The sequence below is a fragment of the Dermacentor albipictus genome, chromosome 9, assembly GCF_038994185.2.
Source record: "Dermacentor albipictus isolate Rhodes 1998 colony chromosome 9, USDA_Dalb.pri_finalv2, whole genome shotgun sequence".
Lineage (NCBI taxonomy): Eukaryota > Metazoa > Arthropoda > Arachnida > Ixodida > Ixodidae > Dermacentor > Dermacentor albipictus.
The window spans coordinates 23445481-23461526 of NC_091829.1; the positions used below are offsets into that span (position 1 = coordinate 23445481).

Consider the following 16046-nt stretch of genomic DNA (forward strand, 5'->3'; position numbering starts at 1 on the left):
GAGGTCCACCTAACCTGCGCGAAAATTATGATCTTGTACTGTTCCATTCACCATGGACAATAAACAATGTAAGCTTACTTGTTTCAAGTCTTTTTTGCAAGTTGAGGCGTCTTTGTCACTTGGCGATATATTAAAGCCATGTTGGAGTACCATGCACGTGAATATCGACCCGACAGCGGTAATGAAACTTCCAAAATCAGGGAGTGGGCAGTGCCACTAGCCCCACAAGCTGCTAGAGCAGCGCTCACATTATTCACTGTCCAATGAAAATGATATTGGTTTTCATTTTGCCTGCACCATCTGTCGGTCGTATACTTAAGCTTACGACGCCATCGCTGCTCTTCCTTCTGTTGCAATGTGGAAGGTACTGTTTCCCTTCTCTGAGTGTTATAGGTGCTCTGTTGTCATATAGCCGTCGTTTTGTAATTTTGTGGTTGCACTGCTCACCATGCCGGCGTCTTTATCTACTTGTCGATGCCGCCATGCCATCGTCGTCATTTCCGTAGCTTTTTCGTTTTGTGCTGTCTTCATCACACCACTGAAGCGGTTATGTCATCGGCGTCATGTTGACGTCACAGTAAAACGTCACCACCGTGTTGGGCGTATCGTCATCTTGCCGCGGTCGCCTTCGTGACATTGCAGTGTTCATAAACTCATTCTTCAGTGCACTTGATTTTACTTGAATTAGCCATTCGGTGTGTCCCACTGGCTGTGTTCCGATTCTCCGCCAATCCTGTAGAACGGTCATGTGTCACTGCGATACAACAGGTACAGAATCCTAAACGTATATAAACATGTGTCGTACTTTTCTTTGCATACACCTGTAATCGCCATTCTTTCATCGGAAGCATAAGACGCATGACATCGCAACCTAGATTTCTAAACTGGGTAGCCGCCGGATTTGATGTTTGAATGGGGGCATAGCTTGTGAACGGTGTAGTGTATGGACATGAAATATTGCACGAGATTGAAACTGCGACCATTGTGTTGGATAAAAATATACAGTGTAAAAGGTTAAACGCGGCAAAGGATGAAACTAAGCACAATTTTATGCATCGCCGTTTGATGCATAGCATTTATTTACACGCTTCACATCAGCTTCGTTTAACATAGATTGGAAAAAGTTGTCGGATCTGCATATTTTCTTCGTCTGTCATGCATCAGACATTTAGGCGTGTGAATATGGGCCGCATGGTTCATTGCAGATTGTACAACAGCGTGACAATGCAGGAAAAAAATTCGACACCAAACCATGGATTGACTTTCGGTACTTTCGTACACCTTTTCTGCAGTATTTTTTTCATATAAGCCACTGATATTTATTCTGCACTGTTCTGAGAAAACTCATCAATTGCTAGTCAAAACATATTTAATTTCTGCTGTTCATCTTGCTGTCAATCGAACATGTTATCCTACTTAATTCACGACTCATTGTTCTTACGATGAGCCTAGCCAAGCAATTGCAGTTGCAAAAATAAGACAGCGTAACGCGTAGAAAAGTTGCAGAAATGGAACATGACTCTAGTTTTGATTTTAACCTCTTGGAATATTTCAAAGAGGAGATTTTGTTTGATAGAATTGAGTGATTTGGAGCATGCGTTGCAGCTATCCAGATGGCCATGTAACACTGGGTTTATTGGTCGAAATGTTATCAGTAGGTCAATATTCTAAATTTGAGAAATAACAACGTTAGGACTTTGCTAGTTTGCAATATAATACAAATAATGTGACAGTGCAAGAAATAGGCAAATATGTACAAGCGATGCGAGAAAACGTAGCGTAATTTTCAGACAAATAATTAAAGATGTATGCATAAGCCCTTATTATTCTGGGTAACCTTAATTTCGCTAGAGCAACTTCCCCCGCGCTCACGCAGAACAAAACCAACGGACATCTCCAGTTTCTTCACAAGTATTTGTCGCTTTTTTTAGTTCTTGCGCAGACTCACCCCGTCGTTTCGTCTGGTTACCAATTGCACCTCGTAGTATTAGACGCCGAAGGTGACTAAGAAAGGGCAGCAATAGATATAGGAAGCCATCCCGCAGGAAAAAAAGTTGTAGCAGTCATCATCATCACCATCAGCCTATTTATGTTCTACCAGCGATTTCATATAACACTTCACTTGCGACAGCTGATTCCATCATAAGTTTTCAAACTTCCTTACACCACTATTTCTCCACCCTAAAATACATATGGCGGTCGGGTTTGTAATATTTTAGATCGCATGGGTTCGTTCATGCTGTCACGTCAGGAACTGCGGTACCGTGGATTGTCACCTAGGCCCTTCTGTAGAACCTGTAATTTCGCTCCTTGTTCCTTCGCTTTGATTTTTACCTCTGATGACACATAGCAGTTATCCTTTTCCTTTTTTAGAATGATTCATTTCTACGGGGTTAGTGCTATGTTCGTATGCTTCACTCGCGTTTGCCTGTTTTTTTTTACTGCCCATCAGCATATATATCTTTTCCCAGAAAGCATAACGGCCCGTACTTTTGCAATTAAGTTGGCGTTGCTGTATACGGGACTACGGAGGTGAAGAAGTATCATCGAGGCACGGACAGCCAGAGTCTTAGGGCCAACACCTTGGATTATCACTCTTCGGGCGATCATTTTCAGAGGCGATCACACGGGATCAGTGCGAGTGTAGGACCGAAAACGTTTCTGGATCTGTTTCTAGCTCGATATGTGATGAATAATAGAAAGTTAAGGTACCATGGCCTTCTCACTTTCACTGTGCGTCTCACAGAGGCATATGTTCTTTGTTTTCCTTCTTTTTCTCATGGGTGCCGAAAACGAACCGCATGAGATCAACATGGTGATCAGGCCTTCTAGCACGATGGTGTCTGACAGCCCGCCTTCCGAACCTGGTGGCCAACTGTTCTAGAAGCCTGGTGTCTTGATCCCTGCCCTGCCGAACTGGGGGACAGCTGACATAGCGAAGTGGTAACTCTATACCCGCCCGGTTGGCCTAGTGTCCAGCTGTTCTAGTAGCCTTGCGCCTTTGATGTCCTTCCTGCGGAGCCATGGTGGCCGACTGATCTACAGACGTGGTATTTATTTATTTATTTATTTAACTTGTTGATCAACTGATGTAGCAGCCTGGTGTTTTGATTCCAGCCCTGTGGATATGGTGGCCGTCTGATCTAGCGACCCACCCTTCGGACCTGGTGGTCAACCATTCTGGGAGCCTGGTGTCTTGATGTGTGCCCCTCGGATCAGGTGCCCAGCTGATCTACCTACGTGGTCTCTATGCTCACCCTGTTGACATTGTGGTCAGCTGTTCTAGCTGTTCTAGCAGCCTGGTGTACTGATGCCTACCCTGTGGATCTCGTGCCCAGCTGACTTACGGACGTGATATCTCCATGCCCACCCTACTGGCCTGGTGGCCAGCTGTTCTAGAGGTCTGGTGTCTTGAAACCCACCCTGTGGATCTGGTCGCCAGCTGACCTAGCGACTTAGTACCTGGCTGGCCACCCTTCTTACCTGGTGGCCAGGTGTTCTTGTCGTCTCCTAGTCTGTTGATCAGAAGACCACGCATGCATTAAGCAACCACAGGTGCGAAAGGATTTTTTCTGTCTCAATTTCTTTATCATTAAGACTAATACAAGTTCGGCGAGTTGTTGTTTAACATGCGCAACTCCAGCGTCTGTTTTCATTCATTTCGCAACGTTTGATTTCTGCCATTACTTTGTATTTAAGGAATAACCCCGCTGCAAAAAGGGGCAATGTAGCCTGAATCGATACCGCGGGTTCCTTGCGGATGTTTTGAATTAATTATGCTGAATTAACTTTCGGTGTAGCAGCCACGCGAAGTGCCACCCACCGCTTTTTCTTTTAGGCGCTTCCTCTTTCGTGCTCATGAAGTCGGCGTATCTGTGATTAAACAAATGTATTACACCTCTCCGTTCAATGCAGCACATAGGTGAATTTAATATCGTGTAATTGAAAGAAAAACCTGTACTTATTTCCAAACGCAATTCAAAACTTGCTCAAGGAATACTGCAAGCAGGCTTACATCTGCTGACCTTTCACCTCGTTTTTGTTCGTTTCTGTAGTGGCAGCATCAGTGGAGAATAAGGTTCGTGTTACGGACATGTTATAAAATATTCTTTCTCTTTTTATCCCACTTCACTCTTGCCCCGTGCAGGGTAGCCAGCCGGAACTACCTCTGGTTAACCTCCCTGGCTTCCTCTGTATTCTCTCTCTCTGGAAAAGAGGTTATGTCAGTTATTAAAAAATGCTGTACAGGTAATGGCGGTGCGCAAAGTTCGATTTCATCCTATGCAATGATAAATTCATGCAATGCCTATGTGCAACCTTCTTGTGCAATTTCCTTTTTCTAGATTTTTGAATTAGACCATTTAAAATCATTCCGATATGCAAGCACCAATTCAGACGGATGCCCAATCTGAGACGTCTGTGTAGCGATGTGGCGAGGACGAAGGCGATGTGTGGTGCCTCTCTAGGGAAGAATGCTGACGATGATATTCGGTGCATATCTGGGGAATTTGTAATCTTGAGAAAGCGTGGTTCAGCAGTTATGCGTAGGCGGTCATCGAGGGCCATGTGCCCTCTATTGTGACTGATACGTACTCAAGTCCGTTAGTGTCTTAAAAGAGCAATGCTATCATTATATGAAATAACTTTTTCAGAGTTGGTCAACGCAGCTTATTAAAATGAGAACAAATCGCGTTACGCTTGCCCATGCTACATTATTAGTAAGACCAATGTGTTGTATAACGTTCTTTTTACCGGTGCGTGCATATTTGTGTGTATGTGTGCGTGTGTGTTTGTGTGTGTGTTTATGTTTGTGTTGTTCGTCCGCAACATGCACTATCAATTATGTGTTCACTTCTGCTTGCAGCTTTCGGGAACTGCGTTTTCACTTCTATTGTCCCGTCAATGTTTAGGAGTGCATCGTGGACTCCAGTCATTTTGTTACTTGTTAACCTATAACTATGCTAACAGCATTAAGTGACAGCGACATTCTAAGGACAACAGGATTACGAGAGAATGACGTTGAAGTGACGGCATTATGATGAACGTATGATCGCTGGCGTGACTGCTTACGTGCTGTGGCAGGAAAAGCTTACATCTCTAAACATGCATGGCACCTATGTCGCCATTGACGGTCATTCTTAAGCAGCGGCGGCGGCGGCGAAAGCAATGGCGGACGCTGTAGGATGTTTACGCTTGCAAAGTTCTAAACGAATAGTTTGTTTTTGCATAGTTCGCCCATTTTTGTGGTTAGTCGGTTGGCAACGGTCGTTGATCGGACTCGGAAAGGCAACCGTCCTTCGTTTTTGTTCGTTCGTTCGTTGGATAGTTAGTTCTTGGCTAAGTCGTTCCTTGGTTGGTTGGTTGGTTTGTTCGCTCATTCAGTCGTTCTTTAGTCGGCTCGTTCAGTCGCTCGTTCAGTCAATAGTTGGTGCGTTCCTCCATTCGTAATTTAGTTTGCTCTTTCGTTCGTATGGAAATCATCGTCGGTTGTAACTGCAAAATTTTTCCTTACGACAGCACTTAAGTAATCATGCCCCCCACGTAATAACATAGTCGTCATATTAATCTCGTTTTGTAATCTTGTGGTTGTCGCTCTCATCATGTCGGTGTCATCTTCTACTTGTCACTGTATCCATAACGTCAATGTTGTCTTTTCCCTATCTCGCTGTCCTCGTTATTGTACTGTCTTCATTACACCCCTGTAATTATGTCATCGCCGTCTTGTTGGTGCCGGAGTCAAGCTTGGTCGTATTCATCACTGTTGCTGCCATGTCGTCGTTTTCGCGCGGTCGTCTTTGCGACATCGTCGTAGTGTTCATGTTATATCTGGCACCATGACGCGCTCGTCATTTTTGTTGTGAATCAACCTTGAGTAGTTGTCATCGTACCATTGTCTATCTTGCAAGCACTTACACATGCCCACGAATGGACACGCGCACATATTTTTTTTGCCCGACTATGGCGATAAAACATCCGATAACACCCTGCGGAGCTATTATTTGTGTGCGATATAATTAGGCAAGCAGATATCTACACAGGCAGTGGCAACTAGCGTAACCAAAATGTAAACTGTGTATGCCGTGTAAAAGGAGCAGATTTAAGAGTACGCACCACTGCTAGCTCTAATGTTAAGATACGTGTACATTTTAATGCGAATATGCATATAATGTGCCTGTGCGTGTTACACATGCTCCTAGTGAAAGTATGAGTTGACAGGACCCCTGTATGCATACCGGCAAACTAGTGCTAGCGCGCACCTAGGTTCGGCGTAATAAAGGTTGCGTACACTCCTGCATCTGCACATTAGCATCTCTGAAGCACACATACATCCTAAAGAATTAACACTTTATAATAAATTGATTCATTATTACATCTGGTCTTATTTTATTAATCCCTGTTGGTGTGTTCCACTCCGTGTGCATCACGGTGACACCAAGGGCACATGACTCCTTAATCTATATAAACATGTCACGCTTCTTTGTGCGTACATGTATCATCGCCATTCTTGCGTCGACATGCATAACTTGCCTTTGTCCACGTGAAATCGCTGCGTAGAAGTGTGACACTCTGTATGCGTTTTATTTAGTGCTTGAATTTCCGCATGTATTCTGAATCGTGTAGTCTACAAATATATAAAAAATATTCTATGAGATATAAAGTTCTGACCTATGTAATGAATAAACGTAAGTATTATATGGAGTTACGCACTCAACAGGATGAAGGTAAACATATTTGTGCGCATTGTAGTCAGTTGTACATCCTCTGATTGCACTTTTCACTTAAGCTTCACTTCGAATAGTTTGCTACATATGCCGAGGAGATGTATATTGTTTTCGTGTGACATGCATCAGACATTTCCAAGGAATAATTTAGGGCAAGCGAAAATTTCAGGATCCACATATGAAAGTGGGACGATATATATATGCTTTACCATTTCGAAGAAAATCATCAGCTGATAGGCAGCGCAAGCACTTACTCAGCTCTTCGCCTTGCTAGTCAAGAAACCACATCATCCTACTCAGTTATTCACTCCATGTACTTAAAATGTGGCTGTACTTGCTTTCTCGCAAATGTAAAGCTCCTGATGAAAACCTTTACGACTTGGGTTCGTTGGTAACATAGCACCGATATACTCCGAGTGCACAAATGGATTAAGTGAAGCGACGCCCGCAAGCTTAGCGCGTTCTAACAAAATCAATCAAAAATAGGAGAAATATAATGCCCTACGTCATCCATTCCGGGGTACCACCGCTTCTTGCGACAGGGCAACGAATGTCTTGCACACACATAACAAAAATTAATCGACAGACCTGTGATGTAATGCCCCCATTGCGGTCCTTGAGGGAAAATATCTCCTTTCTTCTCGAGTATTTGACGCTTAATTTTCTTGGTTATTGCCCAAAGTGACCGCGTTTGTTCGTCTTGCTAAGCGTTGCACTTCATTGCATCTAGCAGCGAAAGCGACCGTAAAGGAGTTAGGCATGAAAATGAAGCAAACCATAATGGAAAACATAAAGCAGTCATCACAATCACTATCAGCCTATTAATGGCATCTTCCAAAAATTTACAATAGCTAGTTCTTGTCTTGGGCCGGCTGATTCTATCTTTTGCTTGTCAATTCACTAATATCACAACACCTAATTTCCTGCCATCCTCCACTGCACTTCATTTCCCTTGGCATTCATTGCGTAACTCTTTTAAAGTATCGGTTATCTGTCCTGCACATTGCATGGCCCACCCTGCTCTATATTTTCCTCTTAATATGAACTATATTATCGGCTACCTCTGAATTCTCTACAATCCAAATCGCTGTTTCCTTTCTCTGAACGTGGTATCTAAGATTTGTCTTCTAAGATTTCTTTATTATTCTCTAAGACTCTGGTCCTTACGTTAACTACGCATAGAAAGCAGTGACTGTACCCATTTGAAGGATAGCAGTAAACTGTCCATGATTTCGTAATGAAGGCCGTTTGCGATCCAAACAATCTAGTTTTCCTTTAAATGTCCTTTTCTTGATCATGATTGCTTTTGATTAGTTTGCCTTGATAAGTGTTATTCTAGAGGGTTACTACCGATCGCGGATTCTATTCTCTGGCTAAGCAATTTAACATTACCTTAGTCTTCTGTATGTTGCTTTTCAAGCTTACTCTTTCGTTCCGTTGGCACAGTCATACCATAGCAGTCACAGCTGTCATAGTTCTACTATTCTCATAAAAGAAACTAAAAGATTATATACACGTGAGGATGTCGCTATCAAGAAGCTGAGAGGTTGTAACCGAGAAGTGATCCATGCAGTAAGACTCTTCACATGCACCGCAGTCCTTACGTGGCATGGGATGAAAATGAAATCTATGGTATTCGGCAATTAGCCGGCAGACCTTAAGTAGGGTAATCTGCATGCTGTGTTAAGCAGAGGTCGAATGAGCATAAGCCAATTGTCAGGAGAATATGTTGGTTACGTCCAACTTCCAGGCACAAGGTTATCACCGAAAATTCAAGGTAACTCGAATCTTGCATATTCTTAAAGATGAACTATGGCAAAAGATATACTCTAGGTACATGAAAATATATGGTGGCTGGGTTTGTTATACATTATCGTTGCATGAACACGGTTCTTGTCTCATGCCAGGAATTGTGGTATTATGGAGTGGATGGCCTAGGCCATTCGGCACAGCCTATAATTTTGCGCTTCATTGCTTCTCTTTGATTTGCAGCTGTGATGAGACATTACAGAATGATTCATTGCATAGGAGTTGGCGCGATGTTCGGTTGCTCCGTTTGGGTTCGCGTGTTTCCGTTTTACTGTACCTGATTTACTGTCCGTCAGCCTATTATTGTTTGTTAGAAAACTGCCCGTGCCTTTGCGTTTCAGCTGTAATTGCCGTATATGAAACTACATATACCTAGGTGTATAAAGATCATGGAGGCGCCGACAGCCTGCAGTTCGGGATCGACATCTGGGATGGTGACTTCTCGGGCGATCGCTCCGTATCTTTGCGGGTACACGGCCGAAAGCGTTTCTGGTTCTGTGTTAAGCTCGCTGTCTGATGGTGTACAGAATAGAAGGTCAAGGCAGTAGGTGGACATTGGGGCTAGTTTCGGTATTGGCAAAAGCGTCGTCATGACACTGGTAGCCAAAGGAAAATTCAATGTTTGCGTTATTGGCTCTATCTTTTCAACCTACATAGGAATAAAGTGATTCAATTACCTTCGGCTTCGGCTGCCACTCTGTTCGTCTGCTGCTGCCCCTTTCTATGCACATGCACGTATTTTCGTATGCTCTGCAGTTAATTTTATTTCTGTACCCTCGAACATTACGACAAATTGCGAAAACCGAGGATAGGGCACAAGGCGCGCTGCGCGACTGTGTGGTGTGGCAACTCGTGGAGGAACAGCTGGGCGAAAATTTTTCCTTTCCTTGCGGATGAGAGGTAAGCGCACTTTTTCTGCAGTAATGAAGAAATAAGCGCTATCCTTTTCAAAACAGCTATAGGACGAAACGAAAAATCTGCCGTGGTTGTTTTCAGGTGAAGGTTCTTAAAGTTTGGCGTGGGGCATTTTTCTGCGGTGTTGTAAGAAAGTGAAGCTACTTGTTGACAGTTGCACATAGGAGGATTGACCTTACGTGACACGCAGACGGAAATTTTACTTCGGTATGTGTTAGCGGTGACTTAATTTTTGCCACGAGTAGAAAATGTGCGATTTATATTTGCCTGAACTATTTAAATGCTTGTTGCACAAATTGGTTATGCTGAAGAGCATTCCGGTGACCAGTTTTTTTGTAGTGAGCATACTACTTTTAAATGTTCATGAACACGACAGAAGAAAAAACAATTACGTAGCTGTCACTGTTTGAGTTTTGAATTAAAATAAGTTCGAGTTAACTCCGCGACGACCGAGTTGCCCTTCTGTTTTGAAACTGCGCCTCGAAGTACAGAATTTTTTCGTCGTTTCTTTGTGCTCTCAACTTTTATTTCATATTTAGGTCTTCTTTGATCATGACCATGCGGTATTCTGCTCATTTTTCAGATATAAAATTTGGCGAAATTATGCTATGTAGGCTGTCCTATCGGGGTTGACATGCATGCACATGTACAACGGCTACTGCCTATGCCCGGAACACATCACAGAAAGAGACTACACCGAGCCGGCGAATACAGGACTTGTGGTCGGCTCTGCCGACTGTTGGAGTGGAAGTTCGGTCCTTGATTGATGAAGGTAAGGAAAACAAGTTATGAGTGTTTGCGAATCAGTGTTTCTGTCATTCCTTATTTTCCTACAGAAACCACTTCACAGGGCACGGCGCAGGTGTCATTAGCATGGCGAGCGCTGTCTTGTGCACGTAATTTGCTACGGCGTCTGGGGCCATGTGACGTTGCGCAGGAAAATTTGCTCCGCCTGCGCGAAAAACCCCATGCTTGTGAGTTCATGTTGCTCGTCTGCGGTGCACGATGTTCTCGATTATAGGCTAAACTAAAAAGCCGAACAGCTTTAACAGACAATGAGCGAATTCCCGTTCGTAAAAAGTCGCGCCGTGTTTGGTGCTGCAGCCGAGGATTCAGCAGTTCGGGCCCGCGAGGCAAAGCAGCGACAACGTCGACGTCAACATTAACACTTGGGCTGGACATCTCAGCTTCGCTAGTTGATCATTTGTACGGGGTGCATGGCGGTGTTTTTTTATCTTCTGAATATTTTGCGGGAAAATGAAGGCGTAGTAAATAAAACGCCCAATTCCCTAATCCTTAATAAGATGAATTGAAAGCTTTAATCAATCAAGAAAACTAACTCTAAATAAACAAAACTGCTGCCTTTAGCATTTCCAGACACCTCTTAAAAACTAGCAATGCTTAATGTGTTACAAGACTACATAGCAGCACTGAAACTTAGAACTTTGCTCATTAAATTTTTGAGGCACATTCCTACTTGAATTCCTTTAGCGAAACACAATCAGAAGTAAAAAGCATTGATTGAAGGTATTATTTTACGGAAACAGGTCTGTGTTTTGTCACGTGCACTAGCAATTTTTAATGAACGTGCTTTTCATTTCGTGTTTCAATAAATGCAAAGTCATATCTTGTGGTACGCATTTGTCTCCAGAGGTATTTGCTTCCCAATGCACGATGACACTCAAGAATGCACTGGATGCTGCGCTTGTTCTGTGTGCCTGTTGTGTGCAATGTTCCTTTACAAAGCGTGCGATTTTGGCGAAAATTTGCCAACTGGTCCAACGAGATGTTCTAACGAGGTGTGTCTTTACAGGTTCTGCATCGCCGCAGCAAGGCAAAAAGTGGAAAATATATTCACCAGAGATTACAGGTGTCATCAATTGACTGAAAAATTATAGACAAAGATATCCAAATGTACTAAGTTAAAGAGCTGCCGAAAGATTACCACGGGGGAAGCAGTAGAGAAATCGATGCATCATGTGAGCAGAGTTCTACCAACGCTTCCGGAGCCAAATGGCTCTCCATTATCGCAAGAGGAAGAGAAGGACATGAAGAAATGCTTTCTGGAGTAATTTGGCGTGGTCGTGCAGTTGTGCGGTGTGACCACTGTACTGAAAATAAGCTAGAAAGCAATCTACTATATCAAATCTTTTGCTCTGATAAGGGTCACGCAGACTGCTGCAGCAGTTCTGCTATGCCTGGCGTTTGCTGCACATAAATGACATTAATCTGGATCTCAAAAAACCTTGAGAGAAAGTCCACGGCAAAAAAAGCTCCACAAGCTTGAAAATTAGGAAACGTTTTCTGATATCTTATTTTTGTAATTACGATATGTCATAGTGTGGTCTCCTGACCATTCTATCTTTACAAAATATTTCGGCATATTTACATATTTCCATAAACATTTTGCAGCGTATTCTTTGAGAAGTGAACCATTGTTCCCACACTTGAACCTTCCTCTTTAATGCATATTAGATAGCTACCATACACGCATCTTTGGATACTAGAATCTTCCTGATCTTACCTAAATAAAGATGTGCAGGTATTAATGTTGCTAATTAATGTTAATGAACATTTCGGCAAAGCCACGAGTAATCGTACTAAGCAAAGAAAGCATGCTGTGCCATAAATGGGTGTTGAGCCAAGTTGAAATGCTCTCACCTCTTTATTGTATGGACATCGAAATTGTCATGACGGATGACCTCCAGCCAATAATTAAACTCGTAACTTAGCTGTGAAACCTTTGTCATGCTTCAAACAGGTCGCACGAAACTGAGCTTATGGGCTCTGGGAAAGAAAGTGCACAATGTACATTCAGCGTTCAGCCAGGTCATAGAAGGCATAAGAAGGAAAGTTGTTCTGAGCAGGCTGCCTTGATGCATTTAATGCAGCCGATTTGAGTTACCTTTAAGGACATTTCTCCATGTCCCGAAGCTACGCGTTCAATAATACCTTTGTGCATCACGCTGTCCTGGCGCAGCCTCCTCTGACGATCAACCGCCGATTGACACATGCTTCTCCTGCATTTACTGTTTCTCGACAAGAAAGCTCAGTGCTATTTGTTGTTACTGTTCTCGAAATGTACCATTTATACCTAGATGATGATAGAATAGACGAAGTGCATTAAACATTTTAAGAAACGTCTGCAATATGCTAGTGAAGAATTTCTTAATGACACGTTGTTCGCAATGTTCGATAAGAATGAAACTTTGGTGGTATTAAATTTTGTACCGTGAAACAAATCCAAACATGAAAAAATAGCTATAAACGTTTTCGATATAGTTTGCTTAATATTTATCGGCACATTAGCGCAATGACAGCTGTAGAATATTTACTAGGTATGGAATGTTTTTTGGACTAGAATGTACACTCGCTCTATGGAATAGAAAAGGAAGTCTATACTGGTACGCGAAAAATTTGGACCTGCAGCTCTTGATAATCTTGTCATTATTCACAAATAACTGTATCGACAAAAATTATTCAGTAGAGTTGTGTTGTGCACAGCAAACTAACATGGCATCTGTAGTAATTTACTCTCTGAGATATTGTAGGAAGCTCCCTTATGCAAGTGTGATCGTAGTACAGAATGCGCCCGTTTGCAGTGAATAATGCGATACTCAACTGTATATTATTGTGTGGTGTATAGAGTACCTTGCTGTGCGATAGGTTGCTAATAAAAACAGTGAATAAATCATTTTTCAGCGTACTTATGTTTTACCTAAACTAAATAGCCAGGCGTCATGGCGTGCTGGCTCGCGAATCTCGAACAGAGAAAGATACATTTTTACACAGATGCGCTGCACACATGTTGTGATTACAAGAAAATTAGAAGCCGAGGGGTGCTGAAAACAAGGTCTGAAAGAGGAAAGCAATCTGAAAAAATAAATGCAAGTGGTGTTGGTTTCCGTTGACGCCTGCAGACGGCAAGCGGGATGGCGTTTCTCCCTCGCGCATAAACAAAACCGTTGCCATCACCGCATGCTTCAATTTTTCTTTTCTTTTTATTGTCGCTCAGAGTTTGACCTCCTAAGCACCGGGGGACAAAATGGCGCTCATTATAGAAAGCTCATGATACCTGGGGGGGGGGGGGGGTATACCAGCTGACAGCCGTAGTTGAGGTTTCTTTTCCTCACATCTTTCACCGTGCTTCTCACATACGTGTGCGATGTCTTTTCTTTTTCATCGGTTTCGAGAACCAACACCACGAGATCGACGCGGTCGTGTCGTGCAAGCATCTCTCGGGCAAAGACGATGCTGGACTTTCGTGCATCATCACCAGGTCACGTGTGGGAGGCATCACTATACGATCTGGCCAGAAAGGTGAGCGCATTGAAAACATGTCCTGCTAGTTGCCTATACCACAGTTTCACGCTAATTCGATTACGCCAATGTTTCGGCAATTCTTATCAAGGAAGTGTGAACAAGGCGCAATAAATGTTTATTTCAGCATTTTCTTACATTAAGAAAACATATGAAAAAATTAACTACCGCTGTCCACAATGACACCTGAACAAAGTTATGACTACCAAAAATTGCAAACTGGGTGAACTGGCACTCCTCCAGTGCAGCAGCGCATCAAGAACAGGGAAGGAAGTAAATGATAGACGTGCGCTTCCTCACAAGTGAAAGTTAATTGTAAAATAGCGTGAAAGCATCCGCGTTGTTCATAGCATGTGGTGCTGTTGTTTAATAATCTTTTAGTTGTGCGCAAATTATCACTTCTTTCTCACTGTAGCGTGCGTGCGGTTTGAATGGCTACATTCATCCCTCCAGATTGTCAGCAGTGAAATAAGTCTTGTCCAGGTACTTCGCTTTTTATAGTATGTCTGGTAAAAATGAGTCCGTATCTATCCACTGCGGTGTCCTTCGCTATCCCCGAGTTGCTTTACGCAAGACGAAACACGTTAGGGTCTTCCAGGCTTGTTCCTGGTCGCTGCCACCGCAAACCGATTCCGCGTAAATCTGCCACCCGTTCTTGCCATTGAGCATTATACTCAAAGAAGCCACACAGTTTCATTCCAGAAAACAATTAAGAGTACATGATTGTGGCAAACTGGGGCTCAGAGTCGTTTCCAGTTCACGACTCGAAAGTCGTTGAGCCCACCGACTCAGTACTGATAGTATTCTAAAAGAAAGCGGCACAACGCAAAGCCTTAACACGACAATACTACATTTACAGTCTTGTTTGTTACAATTGCACGTTATAGTTATTGCGGCTAGCATTCTTTAACTTAATCCAGTTTCTGTTGGTTTATTTATCCGTATCTCTCCTGTTCCACGCCAACTAGGGTGATGGTGCCGTCCGTAATCTAATGGATCTAACATCGGGCTGTTATGCTGAGGGACCAACTTGGGTATCTGGCTATGTGAGGGTTTGTGCCACGCCTCAATGAACCTATTATATGCCATTATGGGTCACTGTGAAGCCCAGGTTTTCCAAATTTCTGGAGTCTCCCACTACGGCGTGCCTCATAATCAGATCGTGGTTTCGGCATGTAAAACCCCATAGTTTAATATTTTGGGGGGTTAGTGCATCAGTGAACCTCTTTTACCCCAACTTCAGTCACTGGATATGCGAAATCACCCGCCGTGATGGCGTAGTGACTTTGGCATTGCACTGCTTAGCCCGAAGGTGCGGCTGAAACACTGGCAGCGGCGGCCATATGTCGATGTGGCCGCAATGCAAAAAATTATGTCTACCGTGCGTTAGCTGTATGGTAAGGAACCACAGGTGGTGAGTATTATTCCGAAGTGCCCCAATACAGCGTGCATCATAATCATATCATTGTTTTGGCGCTTAAAACCCTAGGATTTAATTAGTTTTATGTGCTGTTGCATACGTGCTGCCTTTTGCTCCTTGAATACTGCTTGCGTAACAGGCTATGTGCCACTAGGTATATGCGACTGATTTAAATGAACCTCGTTCACCCCGTCTTGGGTCATTGTGTTGGCCTAGAGCGGCCAGGTGTCTTGCTGCCTGCGCTGTGGACCTGGTGGCCAGGCCTTCTTGTACGGTGCTGCCCTGCCTGCTGACGTGGTGGCCAGCTGTTTGATCAGCCTGGTGTCTTGATGCCCACACTGCAGACCTAGTGACCAGCTAGTCTAGTGAGCTGGAATCGCGATGCCCGGCCTTCTGAGTTGGTGACCAGCTGTTCCTGTGGCTTCCTCGACTGCTGATCAGAAGATCACGCGTGCTTTAAGGAATCACAGGTGCCAAACCTTTTTCCATCACCATTTCTTTATCAAAATGACAAGTTGGACGAGTTGTTATTTAGCATACGCTAATTGAGCGTCTGTGTTGACTTCGCACTTTTTGTGCTGATTGATTTCTGGTATTAATTTGTACTTAAAGATTGTCGTCGCTACAATAACGGGAGTAGTAGCCTGACTCATTATCGCGGATTACTTTTGCGTTGGATGTCATTTTACCATTGATCGTACATGTAGTTGGTTGCGCGAATGAGTGCTCACTTGCTTTCGTGAATAGCTTTAGTCTTAACTCGTGAACGAAACTCGGACCACTTTTTTGAAGACACCGCTAATCGGATCGATCAATGCTCGCTGCTCGATAATGTAGGACATCCTCATGGCTCGTGGTTC

The 16046-nt window shown here is 43.4% G+C and overlaps 1 protein-coding gene across 4 annotated transcripts in view; it reads left to right on the plus strand.

The window, feature by feature from the left end:
- LOC135901943 (uncharacterized) overlaps positions 1–13450 on the plus strand; it is a 38734-nt gene extending 25284 nt beyond the window's left edge. For 2 of the 4 annotated variants that reach the window (XR_010564325.2, XR_011508337.1), the window contains exons 7-12: positions 2807–3050; positions 3118–3219; positions 3339–3555; positions 10030–10218; positions 10283–10420; positions 11260–13450. The gene's annotated coding sequence lies outside the window, so the exon portion shown is untranslated. The remainder of the gene's footprint in view (positions 1–2806; positions 3051–3117; positions 3220–3338; positions 3556–10029; positions 10219–10282; positions 10421–11259) is intronic. The other 2 variants (XR_011508338.1, XR_010564324.2) reach the window with 2 other exon arrangements.
- Positions 13451–16046: the final 2596 nt, after the last annotated feature.